The sequence below is a fragment of the Eulemur rufifrons genome, chromosome 3 (genome assembly GCF_041146395.1).
Source record: "Eulemur rufifrons isolate Redbay chromosome 3, OSU_ERuf_1, whole genome shotgun sequence".
Classification (NCBI taxonomy): Eukaryota; Metazoa; Chordata; class Mammalia; order Primates; family Lemuridae; genus Eulemur; species Eulemur rufifrons.
This window is the reverse complement of record NC_090985.1, coordinates 20,770,992-20,783,233: the sequence shown is the minus strand read 5'-3', so window position 1 is coordinate 20,783,233 and position 12,242 is coordinate 20,770,992. Positions and strand designations below refer to the sequence as shown.

Below are 12,242 nucleotides of genomic sequence, written 5' to 3'. Positions count from 1 at the left end.
CCACCATGGCACGTCCCACCAAAGCCAAACAAACCCTCCAGGGGATTCACAAAGGTTACTCAACAATTTCCATGGGTGGGGGAGGGGGGGCACGTCGACGCACCCACAGATCTCTTCCTTTTCATTCTGCAGGGAGACACGCCCAGGCCTGGAAACCTGATGATCCCCACGCCCATAAGAGCAATCTGCAGACACTCACCCCAGGCACCTCAGCGGAAAGAAAACCAGTGTGCTCTCCCTGCTCCTGACTGCTGGCCCCTCATTCTGCCCAATCACCCCAGGGACTCAATCACCTCGGCCAACGAGAAAAATGACCCAGGCATGGGGCAAGGCGTGGCGTCCTGCACTATTCCCAACCAGAAGAACTTCTCTTCAGCGGGGGCACGAGGGTCCTAGGTGGCACGACCTCAAGGACCGAGCTTGGGCCTCACAGGCAGGCTAAGACTAACACTCGTGGAGCCCTGACAGTCCGAGGCGTGCCGTCCTGCCCTGGCCAACTGCAGTCAATCCACAGAGCCATCCTCTCGCCTGACAACTGCAAACTAACTGCCCAGGAAATCCTCTTTGCTCAACCAGGACCAGGTCGCAAGCCCAGACTAACCCAGCGGTGTCAGCCCCAGGAACAAACGGAAGCCGTCCCTCTCTCACCATTCCATGTGGCAGCAACGTGCTGGACCTCAGTTCGATGACGATGACGGTATAGAGTTTTCACTCATTTTGTTCAGCTTTCCAAGGAATGCATATGTGGAAGTCATCATCGATCCATGCACAGTTTCCGCCCCTGCGCTTTAGGGATATCTGCGTGCTGCGGGACACAGTTGCTCACCTGGTCGACAGCACTCGAGGGACCCCGTGCCTCACAGGTCCGGGAGCTCTTCACGTGTCTAGGGACGCCACTGTACACCACTGTACGGAGCTCTTCCCTAGAGACCGCTGCCGTTCGTTCCATGGAAACACAATCTGGGGAAGTACAGAAGGAACACGGGTCCACTTTAGAACAGCAGACAGGGACACAGGGCCAAAGGTCAATGTGATTCACGTTCCTGACCCATGCCCCGCAGCTGAGTTGCCTGGGCTTCCCCTTTTGTGTGGACGCATGCCCGGCAGCGCCTGGGCCTGTAGCTCCCTGTCACATACGAAGGATGTTCCTACGTGCCCATCTCCAAGGTTTTCCCGAAGGACGAATTCCACACCCAGCTCCCTACCGACTCACACCCGTTAGTCAAGGGCCCTCGCTTGGCCCTCACACAAGACAAACAACACTGGCATAGTTCCAGGGGGACCGTTTCAGAGGGAAGCTCTTCCTTTCTGGGCAAAGAGCAGTTTCCTCCGGGCCGTGAGGCCTTTGGGACCGCGCTGCCCTTCAAAGTCCTAGCCTTAGGAGAAACGTCGCATCACGAGTCTACATCAACCTCGGAGCCTGCCTCCCAGGGCAAACTCCAGAACCCACAGGAAAGCCAGACGGGCACGATACTACTGGGCCACTAACATGCGGAGGCCCACAGCATCGAACACCTTCAGGACGTTGCCTCTCTAAACGGCCTCCGGATCAAGAAAGATCCCTCCACGGCCTGTGGGCGCCACCTCCATCCGACAAAACGCGGCCACTGATTCAGAGGAAGTAGCACAGCAGCAAAGACGGGAAAATGACCTAACAACTGGAAAAAAGGACGTATTGCCTCGGAGGGCCTGAGCGGCTCTCCACCTGCACGCACCTGTCACGTGGACGTCAGGCTCGGCATGCTCTCCCCAACCCCAGGTGCGCTGAGGGGACTGTGGAGTGTGCAGGCAAAACGCTCACCCGGAACGCCCAAGGGAAATCTTCCCTTTCACTAACGACGGGAAAGGGGAGCAAGGAACCCCTGCCTGCCCTATACACAACTTTGCCTGAAAGGAATTCCGGGCCAACACGAGCCCCGGGTGCCACATGGACAGGACACACACCCACACACACACAAAAAATACCCAGTCAGGCTCTGGAGGGGACACCTTCAAGAGACCAACGCCATCTGCACACCTGCCCTCACAAGACACACGGCACGGCATCCCACTCCCACCATTCTGGGGCCGGTGTGGCATTTGCCACTCCGTGGACACCATTCCACGCCCAAAGCAGACTCACAAAACTCACACACTCCCCACGAAGGGGTCACAGATTTCCCCCGTGGCACTCTACCCCTTCCATCTGCTGGGAGCCATCGCTGGCCCCGGAACCACTTTGACCCCTCTGGATGTATGGGCTCAACACGCAGACCTTCTCAGGGCTCCTCACAGAAGCAGAAACCGGAGGCCCCACCATCCCCCAACGCTGCCTGGCGAGGATGCCGCCCAACCCCTGCACACACTCCGAGATCCTCGGCCTAAGCTGGCGCTCTCTTCCCGAACACAAGGACACGTCTTCCACTGGGGGATGGGGCGATTAAACGGCATCGCCTCGAGGAACTCCCTTTATGCTTACAGGCAGGCTACTGGCTACATCTAACCATGCCAGCTGCACACTCACGTGCCAGAGCTGACTGGCGGTGTGCAACTCCACCCCGGCTGGCCACGGTCATTCCCACAAGCCGTCCGCTCGCCTCGGAACCGCCAACTGCTCTGAGGATACCCCGCCCGCAATGAAGACCACATTCTAAACTCGGACGGACCCCCCGGTGCCACACACGTGGACAAACGGCAGCAGGTCATCCCTCTCTCTCTATTCCCTGTCGGAGCAGCCTGCTGGACCTCAGTTCGATGAGGACGACGGTGTAGAGTTTTCACTCATTGTGTTCAGCTTTCCAAGGAATGCGTATTTGGGAGTCATCATCGATCCACGCACATCCTGTGGCCCTGCAACTTAGGAAAGTCAGTGTGTTTGCGGACAGAGATGCTTACCTTCGTGTCGGGTAGTGCAGTTTCCCACGACACACGTGTCCACGGGCTCCGCGGTCTTTCCGGGGATCTCAAAACAGCAACCACGTCCCACGCGGCCACTGGGGTTGTTTCCATGACAGCGCCACCTGCCCGGTGCAGAAGAAACACGGGCGTTCTTCACAAGGGGCCCGGGTAGCCAGATCCCAAGGGAAATGGCATTTGCCTCCGCTACTCAGCTATCTCTGGCGTGTGTCTAGGCTTCCTCGGCTTCACCGCTTCAGAGAATCATAATCCTAAGCATGACCCTCACACAGGTATGAGGCATGTAATAGCATATGGGGAATCATCCCACTACCGGGCACCGCCGCTGCGAAGAATGCTCCCAACTCCCTTGCTTCGGTGCCCGCAATGCCGTTCCAAAAGGCCCTGGCTGACTCTGCAGCTGACCAGGAAGCCTCTGACCTCCACTGGCTTTGGGACAAGACCGAGACTCCTGGCCCAACGGCCGCGGCCTGGGCCGGGAGTCCACACAACCATTCCCTGTACCGCATGGTCGCATTGCTCTACATATGCCACCGGCACGCTGGCCTGGGGACTGTCCCCTGGGACCAGCACCTGCCCCAGAGCCAGCTGCCCCACCGTGATGCCCGCGTGCCGCCATCTACTGCGGCGCCTGCTGCATACGGTACGAGAAGCCACAAACGCCCAACTGCCACGCCCGAACACGACACCCAACGCCTCCTGTTCCTCACCTCACCCCTTACAAGCACGCCCTTCTCTCACCAGAGGGAGTCTAGCAAAGTCTCAGACACTTTTCAGTGGGGACAGTCTCCCGGGGAAACCCTTTCTGCAGAGCAGGGACACTCGTGCTCTTGCGCCACAAAGCCTTGTCACCACAGGGTTCCCTCTGAGCCTCTGTTTTGGGAAGAGAGGACAGGAGGATCACGCGTCTGTCTACCTGCCCCTGTCAGCTTCCCCGTGGGATGCTTTCCTCACCTCAGGGACCCCGAAGGGAGACACAAACACAGAGGGTTGCCTGTGTCTAATGCCCGGATTCCGAGAAGACCGCCCATCTCCGCCGGACTTGCCCTCCAATCCTGCCGGGACACAACCCAACGACTGCCCCACGTGGGTGTTGCCCCGCTGCACAATTTCACCAGAAAGAACCCAAGGAAGAACGTAAAAACCACGAGGACAACAAGGGCACACTGGGCGATTTAAGCAGAGACACCTGCTCGGGCCACAGTTCCCCAAGGCTGTCACACAGAAGGGTTTGTGTGCTGCCATCCTCCTAAACACCCCACCTGCTTCCAAGTTGAAAGAGGCAGGATGGCGAGCCTGGGGACATCAGCCGCTCCCGAGAACCACTTACCCTCAATGGCTAACGGGATCAGGGACCATGGGCCCCGGCCTGCAAAACACACCACCCTAACTTCAGGGTACGTGTGTGCCAGAAATCTGCTGAAATGACCCCTGGAGTCAACTGTCCCATCCCAGTCCTGGATCACAGCCTGCCAGGAAAGCACAGCCATCGGCTAAAATGAACAAGCAGGGGGACACAGCGTCCCAATGCCCTCCCTGCAACCGGAGGCCACCATGGCACGTCCCACCAAAGCCAAACAAACCCTCCAGGGGATTCACAAAGGTTACTCAACAATTTCCATGGGTGGGGGAGGGGGGGCACGTCGACGCACCCACAGATCTCTTCCTTTTCATTCTGCAGGGAGACACGCCCAGGCCTGGAAACCTGATGATCCCCACGCCCATAAGAGCAATCTGCAGACACTCACCCCAGGCACCTCAGCGGAAAGAAAACCAGTGTGCTCTCCCTGCTCCTGACTGCTGGCCCCTCATTCTGCCCAATCACCCCAGGGACTCAATCACCTCGGCCAACGAGAAAAATGACCCAGGCATGGGGCAAGGCGTGGCGTCCTGCACTATTCCCAACCAGAAGAACTTCTCTTCAGCGGGGGGACGAGGGTCCTAGGTGGCACGACCTCAAGGACCGAGCTTGGGCCTCACAGGCAGGCTAAGACTAACACTCGTGGAGCCCTGACAGTCCGAGGTGTGCCGTCCTGCCCTGGCCAACTGCAGTCAATCCACAGAGCCATCCTCTCGCCTGACAACTGCAAACTAACTGCCCAGGAAATCCTCTTTGCTCAACCAGGACCAGGTCCCAAGCCCAGACTAACCCAGCGGTGTCAGCCCCAGGAACAAACGGAAGCCGTCCCTCTCTCACCATTCCATGTGGCAGCAACGTGCTGGACCTCAGTTCGATGACGATGACGGTATAGAGTTTTCACTCATTTTGTTCAGCTTTCCAAGGAATGCATATGTGGAAGTCATCATCGATCCATGCACAGTTTCCGCCCCTGCGCTTTAGGGATATCTGCGTGCTGCGGGACACAGTTGCTCACCTGGTCGACAGCACTCGAGGGACCCCGTGCCTCACAGGTCCGGGAGCTCTTCACGTGTCTAGGGACGCCACTGTACACCACTGTACGGAGCTCTTCCCTAGAGACCGCTGCCGTTCGTTCCATGGAAACACAATCTGGGGAAGTACAGAAGGAACACGGGTCCACTTTAGAACAGCAGACAGGGACACAGGGCCAAAGGTCAATGTGATTCACGTTCCTGACCCATGCCCCGCAGCTGAGTTGCCTGGGCTTCCCCTTTTGTGTGGACGCATGCCCGGCAGCGCCTGGGCCTGTAGCTCCCTGTCACATACGAAGGATGTTCCTACGTGCCCATCTCCAAGGTTTTCCCGAAGGACGAATTCCACACCCAGCTCCCTACCGACTCACACCCGTTAGTCAAGGGCCCTCGCTTGGCCCTCACACAAGACAAACAACACTGGCATAGTTCCAGGGGGACCGTTTCAGAGGGAAGCTCTTCCTTTCTGGGCAAAGAGCAGTTTCCTCCGGGCCGTGAGGCCTTTGGGACCGCGCTGCCCTTCAAAGTCCTAGCCTTAGGAGAAACGTCGCATCACGAGTCTACATCAACCTCGGAGCCTGCCTCCCAGGGCAAACTCCAGAACCCACAGGAAAGCCAGACGGGCACGATACTACTGGGCCACTAACATGCGGAGGCCCACAGCATCGAACACCTTCAGGACGTTGCCTCTCTAAACGGCCTCCGGATCAAGAAAGATCCCTCCACGGCCTGTGGGCGCCACCTCCATCCGACAAAACGCGGCCACTGATTCAGAGGAAGTAGCACAGCAGCAAAGACGGGAAAATGACCTAACAACTGGAAAAAAGGACGTATTGCCTCGGAGGGCCTGAGCGGCTCTCCACCTGCACGCACCTGTCACGTGGACGTCAGGCTCGGCATGCTCTCCCCAACCCCAGCTGCGCTGAGGGGACTGTGGAGTGTGCAGGCAAAACGCTCACCCGGAACGCCCAAGGGAAATCTTCCCTTTCACTAACGACGGGAAAGGGGAGCAAGGAACCCCTGCCTGCCCTATACACAACTTTGCCTGAAAGGAATTCCGGGCCAACACGAGCCCCGGGTGCCACATGGACAGGACACACACCCACACACACACAAAAAATACCCAGTCAGGCTCTGGAGGGGACACCTTCAAGAGACCAACGCCATCTGCACACCTGCCCTCACAAGACACACGGCACGGCATCCCACTCCCACCATTCTGGGGCCGGTGTGGCATTTGCCACTCCGTGGACACCATTCCACGCCCAAAGCAGACTCACAAAACTCACACACTCCCCACGAAGGGGTCACAGATTTCCCCCGTGGCACTCTACCCCTTCCATCTGCTGGGAGCCATCGCTGGCCCCGGAACCACTTTGACCCCTCTGGATGTATGGGCTCAACACGCAGACCTTCTCAGGGCTCCTCACAGAAGCAGAAACCGGAGGCCCCACCATCCCCCAACGCTGCCTGGCGAGGATGCCGCCCAACCCCTGCACACACTCCGAGATCCTCGGCCTAAGCTGGCGCTCTCTTCCCGAACACAAGGACACGTCTTCCACTGGGGGATGGGGCGATTAAACGGCATCGCCTCGAGGAACTCCCTTTATGCTTACAGGCAGGCTACTGGCTACATCTAACCATGCCAGCTGCACACTCACGTGCCAGAGCTGACTGGCGGTGTGCAACTCCACCCCGGCTGGCCACGGTCATTCCCACAAGCCGTCCGCTCGCCTCGGAACCGCCAACTGCTCTGAGGATACCCTGCCCGCAATGAAGACCACATTCTAAACTCGGACGGACCCCCCGGTGCCACACACGTGGACAAACGGCAGCAGGTCATCCCTCTCTCTCTATTCCCTGTCGGAGCAGCCTGCTGGACCTCAGTTCGATGAGGACGACGGTGTAGAGTTTTCACTCATTGTGTTCAGCTTTCCAAGGAATGCGTATTTGGGAGTCATCATCGATCCACGCACATCCTGTGGCCCTGCAACTTAGGAAAGTCAGTGTGTTTGCGGACAGAGATGCTTACCTTCGTGTCGGGTAGTGCAGTTTCCCACGACACACGTGTCCACGGGCTCCGTGGTCTTTCCGGGGATCTCAAAACAGCAACCACGTCCCACGCGGCCACTGGGGTTGTTTCCATGACAGCGCCACCTGCCCGGTGCAGAAGAAACACGGGCGTTCTTCACAAGGGGCCCGGGTAGCCAGATCCCAAGGGAAATGGCATTTGCCTCCGCTACTCAGCTATCTCTGGCGTGTGTCTAGGCTTCCTCGGCTTCACCGCTTCAGAGAATCATAATCCTAAGCATGACCCTCACACAGGTATGAGGCATGTAATAGCATATGGGGAATCATCCCACTACCGGGCACCGCCGCTGCGAAGAATGCCCCCAACTCCCTTGCTTCGGTGCCCGCAATGCCGTTCCAAAAGGCCCTGGCTGACTCTGCAGCTGACCAGGAAGCCTCTGACCTCCACTGGCTTTGGGACAAGACCGAGACTCCTGGCCCAACGGCCGCGGCCTGGGCCGGGAGTCCACACAACCATTCCCTGTACCGCATGGTCGCATTGCTCTACATATGCCACCGGCACGCTGGCCTGGGGACTGTCCCCTGGGACCAGCACCTGCCCCAGAGCCAGCTGCCCCACCGTGATGCCCGCGTGCCGCCATCTACTGCGGCGCCTGCTGCATACGGTACGAGAAGCCACAAACGCCCAACTGCCACGCCCGAACACGACACCCAACGCCTCCTGTTCCTCACCTCACCCCTTACAAGCACGCCCTTCTCTCACCAGAGGGAGTCTAGCAAAGTCTCAGACACTTTTCAGTGGGGACAGTCTCCCGGGGAAACCCTTTCTGCAGAGCAGGGACACTCGTGCTCTTGCGCCACAAAGCCTTGTCACCACAGGGTTCCCTCTGAGCCTCTGTTTTGGGAAGAGAGGACAGGAGGATCACGCGTCTGTCTACCTGCCCCTGTCAGCTTCCCCGTGGGATGCTTTCCTCACCTCAGGGACCCCGAAGGGAGACACAAACACAGAGGGTTGCCTGTGTCTAATGCCCGGATTCCGAGAAGACCGCCCATCTCCGCCGGACTTGCCCTCCAATCCTGCCGGGACACAACCCAACGACTGCCCCACGTGGGTGTTGCCCCGCTGCACAATTTCACCAGAAAGAACCCAAGGAAGAACGTAAAAACCACGAGGACAACAAGGGCACACTGGGCGATTTAAGCAGAGACACCTGCTCGGGCCACAGTTCCCCAAGGCTGTCACACAGAAGGGTTTGTGTGCTGCCATCCTCCTAAACACCCCACCTGCTTCCAAGTTGAAAGAGGCAGGATGGCGAGCCTGGGGACATCAGCCGCTCCCGAGAACCACTTACCCTCAATGGCTAACGGGATCAGGGACCATGGGCCCCGGCCTGCAAAACACACCACCCTAACTTCAGGGTACGTGTGTGCCAGAAATCTGCTGAAATGACCCCTGGAGTCAACTGTCCCATCCCAGTCCTGGATCACAGCCTGCCAGGAAAGCACAGCCATCGGCTAAAATGAACAAGCAGGGGGACACAGCGTCCCAATGCCCTCCCTGCAACCGGAGGCCACCATGGCACGTCCCACCAAAGCCAAACAAACCCTCCAGGGGATTCACAAAGGTTACTCAACAATTTCCATGGGTGGGGGAGGGGGGGCACGTCGACGCACCCACAGATCTCTTCCTTTTCATTCTGCAGGGAGACACGCCCAGGCCTGGAAACCTGATGATCCCCACGCCCATAAGAGCAATCTGCAGACACTCACCCCAGGCACCTCAGCGGAAAGAAAACCAGTGTGCTCTCCCTGCTCCTGACTGCTGGCCCCTCATTCTGCCCAATCACCCCAGGGACTCAATCACCTCGGCCAACGAGAAAAATGACCCAGGCATGGGGCAAGGCGTGGCGTCCTGCACTATTCCCAACCAGAAGAACTTCTCTTCAGCGGGGGGACGAGGGTCCTAGGTGGCACGACCTCAAGGACCGAGCTTGGGCCTCACAGGCAGGCTAAGACTAACACTCGTGGAGCCCTGACAGTCCGAGGTGTGCCGTCCTGCCCTGGCCAACTGCAGTCAATCCACAGAGCCATCCTCTCGCCTGACAACTGCAAACTAACTGCCCAGGAAATCCTCTTTGCTCAACCAGGACCAGGTCCCAAGCCCAGACTAACCCAGCGGTGTCAGCCCCAGGAACAAACGGAAGCCGTCCCTCTCTCACCATTCCATGTGGCAGCAACGTGCTGGACCTCAGTTCGATGACGATGACGGTATAGAGTTTTCACTCATTTTGTTCAGCTTTCCAAGGAATGCATATGTGGAAGTCATCATCGATCCATGCACAGTTTCCGCCCCTGCGCTTTAGGGATATCTGCGTGCTGCGGGACACAGTTGCTCACCTGGTCGACAGCACTCGAGGGACCCCGTGCCTCACAGGTCCGGGAGCTCTTCACGTGTCTAGGGACGCCACTGTACGGAGCTCTTCCCTAGAGACCGCTGCCGTTCGTTCCATGGAAACACAATCTGGGGAAGTACAGAAGGAACACGGGTCCACTTTAGAACAGCAGACAGGGACACAGGGCCAAAGGTCAATGTGATTCACGTTCCTGACCCATGCCCCGCAGCTGAGTTGCCTGGGCTTCCCCTTTTGTGTGGACGCATGCCCGGCAGCGCCTGGGCCTGTAGCTCCCTGTCACATACGAAGGATGTTCCTACGTGCCCATCTCCAAGGTTTTCCCGAAGGACGAATTCCACACCCAGCTCCCTACCGACTCACACCCGTTAGTCAAGGGCCCTCGCTTGGCCCTCACACAAGACAAACAACACTGGCATAGTTCCAGGGGGACCGTTTCAGAGGGAAGCTCTTCCTTTCTGGGCAAAGAGCAGTTTCCTCCGGGCCGTGAGGCCTTTGGGACCGCGCTGCCCTTCAAAGTCCTAGCCTTAGGAGAAACGTCGCATCACGAGTCTACATCAACCTCGGAGCCTGCCTCCCAGGGCAAACTCCAGAACCCACAGGAAAGCCAGACGGGCACGATACTACTGGGCCACTAACATGCGGAGGCCCACAGCATCGAACACCTTCAGGACGTTGCCTCTCTAAACGGCCTCCGGATCAAGAAAGATCCCTCCACGGCCTGTGGGCGCCACCTCCATCCGACAAAACGCGGCCACTGATTCAGAGGAAGTAGCACAGCAGCAAAGACGGGAAAATGACCTAACAACTGGAAAAAAGGACGTATTGCCTCGGAGGGCCTGAGCGGCTCTCCACCTGCACGCACCTGTCACGTGGACGTCAGGCTCGGCATGCTCTCCCCAACCCCAGGTGCGCTGAGGGGACTGTGGAGTGTGCAGGCAAAACGCTCACCCGGAACGCCCAAGGGAAATCTTCCCTTTCACTAACGACGGGAAAGGGGAGCAAGGAACCCCTGCCTGCCCTATACACAACTTTGCCTGAAAGGAATTCCGGGCCAACACGAGCCCCGGGTGCCACATGGACAGGACACACACCCACACACACACAAAAAATACCCAGTCAGGCTCTGGAGGGGACACCTTCAAGAGACCAACGCCATCTGCACACCTGCCCTCACAAGACACACGGCACGGCATCCCACTCCCACCATTCTGGGGCCGGTGTGGCATTTGCCACTCCGTGGACACCATTCCACGCCCAAAGCAGACTCACAAAACTCACACACTCCCCACGAAGGGGTCACAGATTTCCCCCGTGGCACTCTACCCCTTCCATCTGCTGGGAGCCATCGCTGGCCCCGGAACCACTTTGACCCCTCTGGATGTATGGGCTCAACACGCAGACCTTCTCAGGGCTCCTCACAGAAGCAGAAACCGGAGGCCCCACCATCCCCCAACGCTGCCTGGCGAGGATGCCGCCCAACCCCTGCACACACTCCGAGATCCTCGGCCTAAGCTGGCGCTCTCTTCCCGAACACAAGGACACGTCTTCCACTGGGGGATGGGGCGATTAAACGGCATCACCTCGAGGAACTCCCTTTATGCTTACAGGCAGGCTACTGGCTACATCTAACCATGCCAGCTGCACACTCACGTGCCAGAGCTGACTGGCGGTGTGCAACTCCACCCCGGCTGGCCACGGTCATTCCCACAAGCCGTCCGCTCGCCTCGGAACCGCCAACTGCTCTGAGGATACCCCGCCCGCAATGAAGACCACATTCTAAACTCGGACGGACCCCCCGGTGCCACACACGTGGACAAACGGCAGCAGGTCATCCCTCTCTCTCTATTCCCTGTCGGAGCAGCCTGCTGGACCTCAGTTCGATGAGGACGACGGTGTAGAGTTTTCACTCATTGTGTTCAGCTTTCCAAGGAATGCGTATTTGGGAGTCATCATCGATCCACGCACATCCTGTGGCCCTGCAACTTAGGAAAGTCAGTGTGTTTGCGGACAGAGATGCTTACCTTCGTGTCGGGTAGTGCAGTTTCCCACGACACACGTGTCCACGGGCTCCGCGGTCTTTCCGGGGATCTCAAAACAGCAACCACGTCCCACGCGGCCACTGGGGTTGTTTCCATGACAGCGCCACCTGCCCGGTGCAGAAGAAACACGGGCGTTCTTCACAAGGGGCCCGGGTAGCCAGATCCCAAGGGAAATGGCATTTGCCTCCGCTACTCAGCTATCTCTGGCGTGTGTCTAGGCTTCCTCAGCTTCACCGCTTCAGAGAATCATAATCCTAAGCATGACCCTCACACAGGTATGAGGCATGTAATAGCATATGGGGAATCATCCCACTACCGGGCACCGCCGCTGCGAAGAATGCTCCCAACTCCCTTGCTTCGGTGCCCGCAATGCCGTTCCAAAAGGCCCTGGCTGACTCTGCAGCTGACCAGGAAGCCTCTGACCTCCACTGGCTTTGGGACAAGACCGAGACTCCTGGCCCAACGGCCGCGG

At 58.4% G+C, this 12,242-nt stretch overlaps 6 non-coding genes across 6 annotated transcripts; all 6 read right to left on the bottom strand.

Moving 5' to 3' along the window:
* Positions 1 to 672: 672 nt before the first annotated feature.
* Positions 673 to 764, bottom strand: LOC138382150 (small nucleolar RNA SNORD116). Its single transcript, XR_011233305.1, has one exon. It is a non-coding gene; the product is annotated as a small nucleolar RNA SNORD116 (small nucleolar RNA).
* A 1,956-nt stretch (positions 765 to 2,720) lies between these two features.
* LOC138382167 (small nucleolar RNA SNORD116) lies at positions 2,721 to 2,812 on the bottom strand. The gene has a single exon (XR_011233322.1). It is a non-coding gene; the product is annotated as a small nucleolar RNA SNORD116 (small nucleolar RNA).
* A 2,304-nt stretch (positions 2,813 to 5,116) lies between these two features.
* LOC138382149 (small nucleolar RNA SNORD116) lies at positions 5,117 to 5,208 on the bottom strand. The gene has a single exon (XR_011233304.1). It is a non-coding gene; the product is annotated as a small nucleolar RNA SNORD116 (small nucleolar RNA).
* Positions 5,209 to 7,164: 1,956 nt separating this feature from the next.
* Positions 7,165 to 7,256, bottom strand: LOC138382166 (small nucleolar RNA SNORD116). The gene has a single exon (XR_011233321.1). It is a non-coding gene; the product is annotated as a small nucleolar RNA SNORD116 (small nucleolar RNA).
* Positions 7,257 to 9,560: 2,304 nt separating this feature from the next.
* Positions 9,561 to 9,652, bottom strand: LOC138382148 (small nucleolar RNA SNORD116). Its single transcript, XR_011233303.1, has one exon. It is a non-coding gene; the product is annotated as a small nucleolar RNA SNORD116 (small nucleolar RNA).
* A 1,946-nt stretch (positions 9,653 to 11,598) lies between these two features.
* Positions 11,599 to 11,690, bottom strand: LOC138382165 (small nucleolar RNA SNORD116). Its single transcript, XR_011233320.1, has one exon. It is a non-coding gene; the product is annotated as a small nucleolar RNA SNORD116 (small nucleolar RNA).
* Between the last annotated feature and the right edge of the window lie 552 nt (positions 11,691 to 12,242).